The 15,134-nt window shown below is 42.0% G+C and overlaps 1 protein-coding gene across 6 annotated transcripts in view; it reads left to right on the top strand.

The window, feature by feature from the left end:
- The window catches only part of PHLDB2 (pleckstrin homology like domain family B member 2), a 242,294-nt gene continuing 227,160 nt past the window's right edge, over nt 1–15,134 (top strand). For 3 of the 6 annotated variants that reach the window (XM_059687879.1, XM_059687880.1, XM_059687878.1), the window contains exon 1: nt 4–155. The gene's annotated coding sequence lies outside the window, so the exon portion shown is untranslated. Of the gene's footprint in view, nt 156–15,134 lie in introns of all 6 variants that reach the window. The other 3 variants (XM_059687871.1, XM_059687876.1, XM_059687877.1) reach the window with 3 other exon arrangements.

Genomic DNA, 15,134 nt, shown 5'->3' with positions numbered 1-15,134 from the left:
AGGAGAACTCCTCAATTTGGGGGAAAAGTGGAAGCCCAATGCAGATGCTTCTTCCCAACATCTGAAACTCTTCAGCAAGGATTGGAACAATCGTGGCTATCACTGCAAAGTCAAGAAGGAAGCTGAGAAAAGACTAATTTAATTCCGCAATCAAGGTAGGTGATCTGTGGTCGCAGCCCCTTCTCTCAAGATCACAGAACCAGCATTTTGCCCAGTCTTGTAGCCAGAGCGTCCGATGATGGTCCGCTGAGGTTGATGTGGTAGATGTGGGTGTGTGTCCAGAGAATTCAGTCATTTGTTCAAACATGTCCTGGAAGTGGGTTGTAGTTATCTTCCATCTTCTCTCTCCTTTGAAAATTGTTGTTCCTCTACAAAATTGTTGTTCGAAACTTTGGAAAGTTTTTTATCGTTCTTTATAAAAAAAAATCATATTATTTATTTATTGAAATTCTTCCATCATTCAGTTCTGCGAACGTGGTTTTGTTCCAGAATTTTGCTTGTATGAATTCTTTCCAATTTCAATATATACCAGAAATGTTATACATAATTCTGAGGAACGAGCTGTTCCTGCACAGGGCTGTCAACCTCAGATGATAGGATCTCCCAGGAAGGTATGTGCATTTTTCTGCTTTGGAGCCCAGGGAGTTAAAATCTTGAAACTGCTGTAGCAAATCAAGCCTGTTTGCCTAAGCTTATCAGCCAGGGCAGCCGGGTCAATCATTTACTGACGCATGGCTGTTTCCTACCTTTGATGGAGGACCACTAAAGCCTTGCCTGACAGAGTCTCTCTATAGAACAGACACAAGGCAGCATTGATTGAAGATGCCCTTCTCTGACGCTATAGCTCATATTCTTCTCTGGCCAGAGCGCAATTTTATCTGAGGAGTAGTAAATACCACAGGGCCCGTCCCATCTCCACAATAAACAAATGTGAATGAGACTCAGGCACAAATCAGAGACCTACTATCGCCTCGGGCACAAGAGCTTGTGGCTTAGGAGGAGCTTCCTCTGCCATTGGAAGTCAATGGGAAGAAACCGACTGTCTGTAGGATAAGTTACTAAGGGATTTTTGAAAAAGAAAAAGATTAATCATAAAAAAAAACCAAAAAACATGAACTTTCTCCTTCAAGTCTACACTTTCTAAAAATATGTTATTTTCTAAGGAACATGGTCCACTCTTCCTTAGGTCTGCATATAACTCCTCTAGAATGGTTGTCACATTGTCACCATGTATATTTGTCGGGCCTAAGCAATGGTTTCTGGTTCGTTTAATGATTAGAGGCCTGGTGGTAGGGAGGCCCTATTTTTCTGAACTCCCTCTCGGGAAGGAGTTGGCCCGTGTATTAGCGGAGGTAAAGTTTGACACTATTTTTGTCAATCATTTATGAAACTGAAGTGCATCCCCTTTGCTGAGGTTTGTGGCAGGAATTTTTATGTGGCTCATGCAGTTAACTAGAGGCAGCAAGCGAGGCCACTGCAGAGTGTGGCGCAGGCACAAACCCCATTCGAGATCTGGAGTGAGTCTGTGGCTAACTCCCAGGAATGTGGTGGAGAATCATGGAAAACTGGTAGATTTCTGTGGAGATATTAAGCCCTGTCTGGCCAGTCTCTAGAGAATGTTTGTAGATAAGGCAAGTGATGGAAGAGGTTTTGAAGAGGGGGAAGGGCGCCAGGGCATTCAAATACATTGGCCAGTTTCCCACTATATTGCAGGCTGCCTTAGGGACAGACAGACACTCAGACCTGACCTGGTCATTCAGTGCAGCACTAGCTCAAGGCCAAAACACGGGTGGCACCTGAGAATATATCCAGTTTTTCTTCCCATTTCATGCAAAGTGGCTATTAAGTGGGGAAAGGGGAGATTGTTTTTTAGTTTGACTAGACTACAGAGATATTATTATTCCTTTTATGTGTTAGGAGGTTAGAAACCAGAAGTCAATTAATTTGCCCAAGTTTGCTGTTAGAGGCTGAGCCAGGATTCTACTCAGCTCTGCCTCACTCTCACTGCCGCTTTCCCATGTGGTTACGGAGTTAAGCGGACCCAGGAGCATGCACTGGGGTGGGGATTCTCCACGGGTCCTTGATGTACCGTAGCCAGGCTGGCTGGGTACCGCTGTAGCCAAAAGGCTAGCATTGGACTAGACTTACCTTCTTTGAGATGAGGTAAGGGGAGGGACCAGTGGAGAACAAAGGGAAAAATTCCTGGTAGTGGTGGTCACTGGAGTCTCCCTAAGTAATTAGGAATATTTTTCTAAGTAAACCCAGGCAATTCTCAGGCTACATCCCTGCCTCTTTATATTCCAGAGATGCAAATCCGTGAGCCAAACTAAAGTGCATCTGAACTATTTCCAGGGAAAGAAATGACACCATCCCAAGCCTTATCTGGGAACTCAAGAATTTAATTGCTATGTCCTTTCACTTCAGTTAATACCGACTCCACTAAATCCAAAGGATTTGGGCAGAGCGAGGCTTCAAATATGGGAACTGTCAACAGTCTATCCTATCACAGCTCGCAGTACCTGAAACCCAAAGAGACCCGTGTCAGCTTAGAGTCCAAATGGCTTGTTGGTGCCATCTAACAGGTAAATGAGTAATGTGCAGAAAAAAGCCTTCCTCTGCTCCCCACCCCTATTTCATTTTTGTTCTGATGCATCAAAAAATCCCTGAAATTTCTGGCAGAAATTTCAAAGCAGCCACAATTCCTGAGCATTTACAAAACCAAGATAAAGAAATGCCATCATGAAATGTGGTTGGCTAAACATTTTTGAACAAAGGGTTCCTTTTTTTCCCACTGACATGCCTCATGCATACCTAAGAGTGTGCTAGCAAAGGCGTGATAAATAGGGGTTGCATCACCAAGTCCAAGGGTCCCCTTTTCTAATACTGCTGACCCTGTCAGAACTCAACTCACCTAATATCCTTTCTGTTGACTAAAACATTAGATTAAAGAGAAAAAAAATGAAGCTGAAATACAAGGACTCATAACACCATTCTACCTTTATCCAGTGCTTATTATGACCAGGAAATGAACCACTGCCTTTTTACCTACATTTTTTAAATTTAATTCTTAGAACAAATGTATGCAATTTGCCCAAATCATGAGCTAGTAAGAAGAGGTGAAGTTTGACTTGGAGTCTGTTGGACTCCAAAGCCCATGTTTTGTAGCACTCTCTCTGGGAGAACTTACCACCCAACAGTAGCTATACTATTTGTATTCTAAATGTAAAAGAGTAAGGAGTCCTTTCTAATTTACTTGCTTGGATCCTGAAAGCATACATTTTTTACCTCCTCTGCAGGTATTCTTGATCCTGTACCAGCATAAAACTCAACACTAATATTTGTCTCATCCAGGAAAGGAACCACAAAACACACACACACAAACACATATGCACGCACACTAACAATTCCCCACAAGTCAGCATTTTGATCCCTTTCTGAAGCTGTGAGGGAATATTGTTCTTATCTTCTAGTTTATAAACATTTTTTTGTTTATTTGATTTTAATGCAACATAGAAACAAATATCTTATATATTACTAGAGGCCCGATGCACAAAATTTGTGCAAGAGCAGGCCTTCCTTCCCCCCGGCTGCCAGTACTGGCTATCCTCCAATACCCCGGACCCAGACTTCCTTCACAGCCCCAGCTTCATCTGGAAGGTCATCTGGTCTAATTAGCATGTTATGCTTTTATTATTATAGATACCAGGATTTTTTTAAGTTTATTTTTGCTGTCAAATTTCTATCTTTGAGTAGGCTAAATATGACAAAATGTTCCTGTATGGTTTTATTTAATCTTTATAACAATCCTGTAAGGAGGGTGTCATTTTCAGATGGTAGTTTTTCAGAACTTGAGACTCAATAAAGCTGAGTGCCCTTCTCAACATCACTCAGCTAACAAGTCCCATATCTTGGGACTCCAAATTATTTGCTCTTTTTTTCTAACACATAAGACAGTCTCTGGATTCCTAAGACTGGCAAATGGTGGGTATGGGCACAAAGCAATTTTCAGGAATTAAAATGCCAAATGTCTACACAGTCTGTTCTTGGACTACAAAGACTTACTGAAATATTAATTGCTTTGCTTAGGTATCATATCAAATCATTGTGGGAAAGGGTGTTACTCTATTTTCATTGAGTAATGAAAAGAAAGACACTAATTCTTAATAAAAACTGCTTAGAAGGTAAAAATCTTTCAAACTCATGTGCCCACAAGCTAAGTAAGATATCAAAGGAATTATTGTTGGGAGAAACCACTGGTGAGAAACCACTGTCCTTTAATATGTTGCATGCCTGTGGGACAGGATACATGGGTTGGAGTCAAGAGACCCATGGAGTCTCTTGATAGACACAAACCCTCTATGGGTTAACTCCATAACCAGACAGATGTCTTGGGGGTCAAGCAGTTACCAAATGGTCGAGAACCTAAGGAAGTCCTCCTACAGGTGGGAAACCACCATGGGTGTAGGTGCAATCCCTGTAGAAACTAACCCAAGTGACAGGAGGAATTCTTGTGCCCTATGAATCCCATTTCTGTCCTACAGACACACTCTGAGCAGTCACGGAGCCCAGCATCAGCTGTGCCTCTAGAGTGCACTGAGTGTCTTCTTATTCCAAATGCTTCACTGGGAACCGCTCCTGGCTGCCTGGATCTCCATCCCACCTGACATTCTTGTTGTCTGCATCTTTACTTTAGGGTGCACCCATTTCTGTGACCTCAGAGGCTCTAAGAATCTTGGTACAGGAGAACATTAAGCATTGAGCAATAAGCAAACAGAGAGAAAGAAACTGTGCCCCTGCCCCACATCAAATCGAAAATTATTCCCCTTCTTTCTACAGTTCTAAGGTCAAGTTTCCCTTGGGAGCAGCTAAGGAACTGAAGGTCACAAAAAGCTGGCAATTCACTGTGCCTTGGAGGGGTTCCCAGAAGCAAAATGAAAATGAGATTGCTTTTACATAAGACCTCTGAATTTGGAGGACAGGGTTCAAGCAGTCCGAGTTTGTAGTTTCACTGTGGGCTTAGGTAAGCTCCATAAAGCTTAGTAATTTTTTTGTAAAATTACAACAATATCAAAAATACTTCCTGCAGAGAATTCTGGACAACTCTTTTTTGTCATTGTTGCACTGAGGTTTCAAGGTTCATTTCTACAAGAGAAGCCTTGCATAGTGCATTAAGCTAGAGGCCTTACGTATTTCTGTGTAATGATGACTTTCACCCAGGGAGCCTGCTTTGTGGTGATCTCATTAGATTTCACAAGGTAAGAGGCTGGGAACTTGTAGTTAGTACCTGAGCAGGTTGCAAGAGAAGAGAAAACTCAGAGGCCAACCAGAGATGGTTCAGTGAATGAGGAGGTGGCAGACTTCTCTATAACCCAAGGAAAAGCAGTATCTCAATCTGATTCTACCAATTCAAGTATATATATATATATTGAGTGACCAGATTATTATGACCACCCCATCAGTACTTCATTGACACTTCCAAAAATACTGAATATTGAAAACTTCCTAAGCAAATACTCTCAAGGTTTTATTATTATTATTATTATTATTTGCATAACTAATTCATCTCATTGTACTGATGGGGTGGTCATAATAATCTGGCCACTCAGTGTGTATGTATATATATAGTGGAATATATATATATAGTCCACAAAAGTTAGCTCTGCTTCCCAGATAGGAATCTTGAGTAGAGGCAAGAACCAATAGCTAGACTTCCCAAAACCTGACTATTCTCTACCAAAATTCATCTCATTTTGTTTCTCTTTGCAAAATGGAAATTCCCCGGATAAGAAATAATGTTATAGCATGTAGTTTTGTTGATAATTTGCAACCCAACAAACAAAACATAAAGCACAGCCCAAAATAGCCATCCTAGTCTTGGCTCTGCCATTGTCTTGATCTATGAGTTGGTAGCAATTTTTAAAATTCTTAGTGGTGACTCAGTTTCAAGAAAGAATGCATCCTCACCGTGAATGACCACAAACATGTATCGATGGGTCATCCTCGGTTCTGCATGTTTCTTTCCCAGAAACATGTTAGAAACTGTTTTTGAAACAGTGTTAAATAATCTTGAAGGTTTTAAGCTTACCAAGTGAACTAAATCACAGCCTCTTTAGAGTTCTGTGTGTGTGTACTTTTAATTATTTATGCAATATCCTGAAGATTAAGAGTTCTCAGTAAAAATTCACTGGTGGCATTAATTGGTATTTGACTATAAATTTAGTAGAGAAAGTGATTTTAAAAATTGCCAGGGATGACTAAAGGAACTAGAGGTCTTAACCTGTGATGCAGAAGGAATGGTGCATGAGGGTTACTTGTTCTTCTGCCATCAGTAACAGAATGGCACAGAACATGTGCGACCCCAGTCATGTTTGATTCTGCTACCATTGCATGTTAACTGTGTAACACTGAGCAAGTCACTTCTGCTTTCTTGGCCTTAATTTTCTCTTTTTAAAAATGGAGACGAGGTGGCTTTATTATTTTTAAGTTCTACTCTGGTTTTAATATCCTATCTTCCATAAAAATAAAAAATAAAAACTAGAAAGGTTAAGATCAGGAAGTTCTTTTAAAAATTAAACACAGATGCCAAAACCGGTTTGGCTCAGTGGATAGAGCGTTGGCCTGCAGACTGAAAGGTCCCAGGTTCGATTCTGGTCAAAGGCATGTACCTTGGTTGTGGGCACATCCCCAGTAGGAGATATGCAGGAGGCAGCTGATCGATGTTACTCTCTCATCGATGTTTCTAACTCTCTATCTCTCTCTCTTCCTCTCTCTAAAATAATCAATAAAATATATTTAAAAAAATTAAACACAGAACTAGTTTTTATCTCTGGAGCCATCATCCTTATCTCTTAGGTAAATGACCTTGGGGGAATAGAAAGCTGCTAAGGTGATCTCAGGAATATAACCTTGGATGGTGATAAACTAGAAAATGCTGGGCATCAATCTTTTTTAGGAAAGAGCCCACTCAGCTAGGAAAATGCAGGGAGAACTGCCTCCCAGATTTCCCTCCAGCTGCAGTCCTGGCACTGACATTCAGCTTTGCCACACCTGCATGTCACTAATTCGAGCTCCAGTGAGCAGGCGGTCATGACTATTACCCTTCCTTACAAATAAACAGGGCCCTTCGAGGTGACGTGACTTGCCCAAGGTTACAGAAGCATGGCAGTGAGTCAGAGGGAACAGTGTGTGTTTGGAGGAGAGGGGGTGGGTGGGAGGGTTAAGTGGCATAATCAAAAGGTGGAAGGATTAGGGACAGATCTGCACTTGCTCTGAAGTTCACACAACAGTGGCCAAGGACTGTAGACAAGCTTGAAGTGTGTTTCAGATCCTGAGAGCATCCCTAAGCCCCCTCATGTGCCCCACCCAGGGTTACTCACCCAGGCTGTTGCTAATTGGGTGCCTGTTCTCATGTCCTTTCTTGTAAGCTTCGTGAAAGCTACTTGTAATGAAGAGGAGGTATAAAGAGGAAGGAGAATGCATCAAGGATCTTCCCTGAGGCCCTGAACTGAAAGGGTAGCTGTCTTTGATTCCCCTGACTGCCCTTTTATATTCTGCTGAAATGAGTGGTCATCAGGATGACTGACAGAATTATGAAGTTCCATTCCAAGCAGTGAATATATATATATATATATATATATATATATATATATATATAGCCTCTGGAATTATTTTATTCTTCTCTGCTCTACTTCTCCCATAAAGAAAGGAAAGACCAATTCTCACTCACTGTATATGAAAGAAAGCCACCCAGAGCAATACTGTTCAAAGGAACCTGTTAGTTGCACCAAGTGCCAAGGCATGACTGGAAGGTCTAGTTAGAAGTGTAGCACCATGGCCCACACTGGTTTACTTGATCACCCCAGGCCCTTGCCAAGGGAGCTCTAGGGCTCTGAAGAATGACTCTCACAAGTCACTGCAACGAATCTCTAATCCAACAAGAAAAATACTGAACGAAATTGGGCATAAATGGTCTTATGTAGCATTCCAACACTGCATCACCTTGCTGCCCACTTTTGTCCCTTTTTAAAGATGAGAGAAAGACAATTATTATTTTGTCACCAAGGGGTATCTGGTCATTTTCTGGGTGACAGGGGAATGCCATGCATTCTTTAAGAAGAGGCCTGTTTGGCTCAGTAGATGGAGCATCAGCCCACAGACTGAAAGGTCCAGTGTTCTTTTCTGGTCAAGGGCAGGTACCTCGGTTGCAGGCTCTATCCCTGGCCCTGTCCAGAGAGGCAACCAATTGATGAGTCTCACATCGATGTTTCTCTCTGTCTCTCCCCCTCCCTTCCACTCTCTCTAACAACCAATGGAAAAATATCCTCGGGTGAGGATTAAAAGCAACAACAAAAGAGGCTGCGTTCCTGGCAGGGTCCTCAAGTGACTTTCTGTGGTACTCAACAAAAACATTGCACTTCTCAGTTTTGATTCTATTGCTAATATCTCAAAGACGCATTATGTAATCTCTTGGAGAGGGATGAACAGCACAGTAAATAATGCTTAGTTGATACTGTCCACAACTACATTGGTTATACTCCCTTTCTAGAAGCCACAAAACAAAAGAACAGCAAAAGGCACCCTTGGGTTGCCCATCATATGTATTCAGTTAAGGTGGGATAGGCTGAGGATAGGCTTATGTTTCAACCACATAATGCCTCTTAATGAGACCAGAGAACCAAAATGACCCATGATTCCAACAGTCATTATCAATGCCAAACTTAACTCAAATACAGATCTCAATGTTTGTTTGTTTGTTCGTTTGTTTGATATGACACAATCTCATACATACTCTAATGCTAATGACCAAATGACCAAGCACCAGTTGACTCCGTCACAGCTTCTTCTACGGGTTCAGTGAGCACACTGCTGTTTCTTGAGTTAAACTGAATTTCTAATATTAGACTGGATTCTTTAGCTTGCCAGTTTTCTAGCAGGAAAAAGAGCATTTCAGGGCATGAGGCAAAACTGAACTCGGTGTTTCTACTTTCATAAAGCTATCTGGATACATATACACCTTCCCATGGTCTTCCTTCTGCTAATTAATAGTAAATGGAGTTGTAGCCCATAAGTATCCCATCTGTGCCCAACAACTGCCAGGCAGTGAAGGTAAGGAGAGGTATATCAGTCCAGGCTTCAGAAGATGCAAGAATGTCCCTGATAAACCTACTTTTCGCTGCCCACTAAGCCAAAGGCAGCATTTTGAACAGAGGAGCTTTTATGCCATAAATCTTCAGAATTTGGGGTGAGTGTTTTGCTGTAATTGCAGCAGAAGTAAAATAATTTACAAGCTGTGTGTGTGTGTGTGTGTGTGTGTGTGTGTACAATTCATGGAAATAATTTTGATATGAGAAAAGCATTAGATCAATTTTGTTTTAAAACTGGCAGTCGGACATCCCTCTCATGATCTGGGACCGCTGGCTCCTAACCTCTCAACTGCCTGCCTGCCAGATTGCCCCTAACCACTCTGCCTGCCAGCCGGCTCACCTCTAACTGCCCCCCTCACCGGCCTGCTCACCCCCAACTGCTCTCCCCTCCTGGCCTGATCTCTCCTAACCGCCTCTGGCTAGGCCTTGCCACCATGGCTTTGTCTGGAAGGACGTCCAGAAGGTCTCCCAGAAGGTCTCCTGGTCTAATTAGCATATTACCCTTTTATTAGTATAGATAATCTTATATGTAAGATTAACCAAAGAAATTCGAGTAAACTAATCAATGGATACAGAGGCCTGACATTATTTGGTTACATTGTGAGTTTTAGCCCACTCTCCAAACTGACTTTTTTCACCTATTCTGCAGACAGCCACTCTGACCATATATGGTTATGTTTAATCTTTGGCTATTCTCCTAAGGGATTATCTGAGAGTCACCATTTTCCTCTTTGAGCCACTATCTGATATGCCTCCAACTGGGACATTACTATTTTTCACATGCATTTATATCAGAAGCTATTAATTCCCACTTGCTTCAAGCCAAAGTCATAACGGCATGTTGGAATGAAATATTTTCCATTGTTCTAACAGAGAGCAATAAAAAGACATTTATAGAGCCTCATATATGCTTGACACTGTGCTAAGTGCTACAAAGATGAGTAACTCACAGTTCTGCTCAGAGGAAGACCAACATCTCTAAGAGCAGATGGACCAGTAAAGGAGCCAAGGCAGCACCATATGAGGCTGTAAGGGCAGGGGCGACTGACACAACACAGAAAGTTTCGGATGGGTGCTCAGGAAGACTTTCAGAGGAGTTGAGACCCAAGTGGTGTTGTTTAAAACAGGGATTTAGGATTTGCATCCTTCCTTTTTTAAGAATTCAGACTTTGAAGAGAAAGCTGCTTCCTTTTAAGAATGTGTCTGACTATCCTAAGGAGGTGAAAGTACCAGAGTAGGGACAGTAGTGGTAGGCATGGCTGAGAATGATTTGATTGCCTGGAGAAGGCAAGTAACAGAGGAGCCAAAGAGATCCTTCAAATGAAAAGGTAGAAATAGCTTCCCTGGTGTGGCTCTGGTTGAATATCAGCCTATGAAGGAAGAAGTCACTGATTCGATTCCCAGTCATGGCATATGCCCAGGTTGCAGGCTCAATCCCCAGTGTGTGTGTGTGTGTGTGTGTGTGTGTGTGTGTGTGTGTGTGTCGGGGGGGGGGGGGGAGAGGGGGAGGGGGGAGGGGGGGGGAAAGGTGAAGTAGGCAGGCAGCCAATTGGTGATTCTCTCTCATTGGTGATTCTTTCTCTCTCTTCTTCTTTGTTCCTGTCTCTGAAATCAAAAATATATATTAAAAATTTTTTAAGGTAGAAGAGAAAGAACTAGAACTTTACCCCAAATCAGAACCTGTGCCTAAGTTTAGAGCCATTCTCTGCAGTCCAGGCCTTACATGCTTTCCCAAACCCTGGTGAAATTTTCCTGGTGGACAGTCTTGTTATAAATCCGATGGCTGCTCAGTTATGAGTTACATTTATCCAGGGAACAACTTTAAACCGAAATAAAAAACAAAGAAGAAAATGCTAAAGAAAAGACAGTAAGGTGTTCTGATTTCAGTACCTGATACCACTGAGGAAATTCAGGGTTAAAGATTAGAGCTGACCTACCTAGCACTCATCCCAACAGCTTCCATTGACATCCAAATTCAACTCCGTCTTTAATGCCACACATTTCAAGTGGGCTGCTAGCCAGAAGGACAAGCTGAATAGCTTTTGACGTAGTATGGTTGGAAATCTTCCTTAAGTTGGCTTAGGTAAATGTTTAGGGTGTAAGTGAATCTGTCACCATCTTAAAAAACTCCCATTTCCTGAAGTTAGGCCCCAAAATTGTTGAACTCATAATGGACTAAGTTTCATATTGGGTTGATATTTTTCATCCACTGAAAGAAAAATTATATGTGAAAGTGAACTGAATAGATTTGACTACATACATACTTAAAACTTCATTTACAAATATTATAAGCAAAGGTAAAAATAGAAATAGTGACCTGGGAAAGTATATTTTCAACATGAATAATACACAAAATATTATTAGCCTTGGAGAGTATTTACAAATTCATACTAGCTAAAAACAATACCCCAGGAGAAAGCTGGGCAGAAAATGAGCTGAAAATTCACAAAAGAGGAATATTAAATTACCTATAATCAAATGAAGAGCTGATTAGCCACAATAAAAATAAAAGCAGATTTAAACTGTGAGATAACACTTCATTTTTTTTATTTTTCAATTAGTTTGCATTCAATATTATTTTGATCAGTTTCAGGTATACAGCATAGTGGTTAGACAATCATATATTTTACACAGTGGTGCCCCAATTGTTCCAGTGCCCACCTGACCCCATACATAGTTATTACAATTTTATTGACTATATTCCTTATGTTGCACTCTACATCACTATTTTGTAACTACCAATTTGTACTTAATGTCTTCATCTCTTTCATCCAGCTCCTCAGCTCCCATTGCCCCCCACCACCTCTCTGGCAACTATCAGTCTGATCCCTGTATCTATTACTTTGCTTCTATTTTGTTTGTTTGTTTTGTTCTTTAGATTCCATGAAAGCATATAGTATTTGTCTTTCTCTGTCAGACTTATTTCACTTCATGTAATATCCTCTAGGTCCTTCCATGCTATCACAAATGGTAAGAATTCATTCTTTTATATGGCCAAGAAATATTATATTGTATATATTTACCAGCTCTTTATCCACTCATATATTGATGGACACTTGGGTTGCTTCCATTTCATGGCTGTTGTAAATAATGCTGCAATAAATGAATGTAGGGGGGCATCTATTCGTTTGAAATAATGTTTTGGGTTTCTTCAAATGTAGACCCAAAAGTGGAATCCTGAGGAATAAGGCGGTTCCATTTAAAAATGTTTGTGGAACCTCCATAGAGTTTTCCATACTGTCTGCACCAGCCTGCATTCCCACCAGCGGTGCATGAGGATTCCCTTTTCTCCACATCCTTGCCAACAATTGTAGTTTATTTATTTATTGACAATAGTCATTTTGACTAGTATGAGGTAATATCTCATTGTGGTTTCAATGTGCGTTTCTCTAATGATTAGTGATGTTCAGCATCTTTTCATGTCTATTTGCCACCTGTATATTCTCTTTTTGAGAAGTCTCTGTTCTGGTCCTCTGCACATTTTCAATTGGATTATTGTTTTTTTGTTTTGTTTTGTTTTTGGTGCTGAGTTTTATGTATACTTATAAATTTTGAATATTAACTCCTTATCAGATATATCATTGGCTACTATGTTCTCCCATTCAATAAGTTGTCTTTTCGTTTTGTTGATGGTTGCCTTTGCTGTGCAAAAAATAAGTTAACATGCTGTAGTCTCATTTGTTTATTTTCACTTTGGTTTCCTTTGCCCAAAAAGATATATCAGAAAAAAATATTGATAAGTGAAATGTCAGAAAGTTTACTGCTTATGTTTTCTTCTAGGAGTTTAATGATTTTAAGTCTTACATTAAGTCTTTAATCCATTTTTAGTTTATTCTAGTATATTGTGTAAGAAGATGGCCTAGTTTTGTGTGTGTGTTTTTTTATGTATCTGTCCAATTTTCCCAACACCCTGTATTGAAGAGAGACTGTCTTTACCATTGTATGTGCTTGCCTATTTGTTATATACTAATTGACCATGTAGGCCTTGGTTTATTTCTGGACTCTCTATTCTGTTCCATTGATCTATATGTCTTTTTATCCCAATACCATGCTGTTTTGATTACCATAGCCCAGTAATATCATTTGATATCAGGAAGTGTGATTCCTCCAACTGTTCTTTTTTCTCAAGATTACTGTGGCTATTTGGCTTTGGAGGGGGGGGGGGGGCGGCTTTTGTGGTTCAATATACATTTTAGAATTATTTGTTCTAGTTCTGTGAAAAATGCCATTGGTACTTTGATAGAATTACACTGAATATATGGATTGCTTTAATGTTTTAATGATGTTACGTTTTCCCTTTTATGAGCACATACTAGTCTATGCTCCTATTTATTTGTATCTTTTTCATATCTTCCTTCAGTGTCCCATCGTTTTTCAAGCACAAGTCTTTTACCTCCTTGGTTAAATTTATTTCTAATGATTTCATTTTTTGATGCAATTATAAATGGGATTGTTTGCTTATTTTCCTTCTCTGATAGTTCATTATCTACACTAATAAAAGACAAACATACAAATTGACAGTACCTTCACTACACCTTAAGCCATGCCCACCAGCCAATCAGAGCGACTATATGCAAATTAACCCAACCAAGATGGCAGCTGGCAGCCATGGAGCTGGAGCAAGCAAGAGGCTTGGTTGTCCCAATGATGGAGGAAGCCAAGCTTCCCGCCTACCACGGCCCACTCTGAGCTCCACTCAAAGCAACAAAATTTCAATTATAAAAGATAAATAAACCCCAGATACCTGCTTTCAGCCGGCCGTGGCCACGGAGCTGGAGCGAGCAGGAGGCTGGGTTTGCCCTGGTGATGGAGGAAGCCAAGCTTCCCTCCTGCCCACCCTGGCCAGCTCTGAGCTCCGCTCAAGGCTACAAAGTTTCAATTATAGAAGGCAAATAAATCCCAGAATTAAAAAAAAAAGAAAAGAAAAAAAGGAGAGGCTGGGAGCTTCCATTGCCGGGGGGGCTTGGCCAGCCTGAAAACGGCCCTCACCCCTCACCCAGACTGGCCAGGTACTCCAGTGGGGACACCGCACCCTAAAAGGGGTGTGGCCAGCCTGAAAACAGCCATCAGCCCCTCACCCAGACTGGCCAACCAACATGGGGTGAGGGTCCCCACTGCAAGGGGGGGGGTTTGACCAGCCTGCAAACAGCCATCAGCCCCTCACTCAGGCTGGCCAGGCACCCCAGTGGGGACCCCCACCCTGAAGGGGGTGTGACCAGATGCAAACAGCCATCAGCCCCTCACCCAGCCTGGCCAGGCACCCCAGTGGGGACCCCCACCCTGAAGGGGGTGTGACCAGCCTGCAAACACCCATCAGCCCCTCACCCAGGATTTGCCAGGCACCCCAGCGGGACCCCTACCCTGATCCAGGACACCCTTCAGGGCAAACCAGTCAGCCCCCACCCATACACCAGGCCTCTATCCTATATAATGAAAGGGTAATATGCAAACTGACCCTAACAGCAGAACGACTGGGAATGACTGGTCACTATGACACACACTGACCACCAGGTGGCAGACGATCAGTGCAGGAGCTGCCCCCTGGTGCTCAGTGCGCTCCCACAGGGGGAGCTCTGCTCAGCCACAAGCCAGGCTGACAGCTGCCAGTACAACAGTGGTAGTGGGAGCCTCTCCCGCCTCCTCAGCAGTGCTAAGGATGTCTGACTGCAGCTTAGGCCTGCTCCCCGCTGGCAAGTGGACATCCCCCAAGGGCTGCCGGGCTGCCAGAGGAATATCTGACTTCCAGCTTGGGCCTGATCCCCCAGGGAGCAGGCCTAAGCCAGCAGGTTGGACATCCTCCGAGGGGTCCCAGGCTGCAAGAGGGCATAGGCTAGGCTGAGGGACCCCCCTCCCCGAGTGCACAAATTTTTGTGCACCAGGCCTCTAGTTTGTGTATAAAAATGCAACTTATTTCTGACTATTAATTTTGTATCTTGCTACTTTACTGAATTCCTTTATCAGTTCTAGTAGTGTTTGGTAGAACCATTGGGG

This window comes from Myotis daubentonii, chromosome 3, assembly GCF_963259705.1.
Source record: "Myotis daubentonii chromosome 3, mMyoDau2.1, whole genome shotgun sequence".
In the NCBI taxonomy this organism is placed as follows: Eukaryota; Metazoa; Chordata; class Mammalia; order Chiroptera; family Vespertilionidae; genus Myotis; species Myotis daubentonii.
Note: the sequence above shows the minus strand (reverse complement) of the source record. Positions and strands in the feature narration are given on the sequence as shown.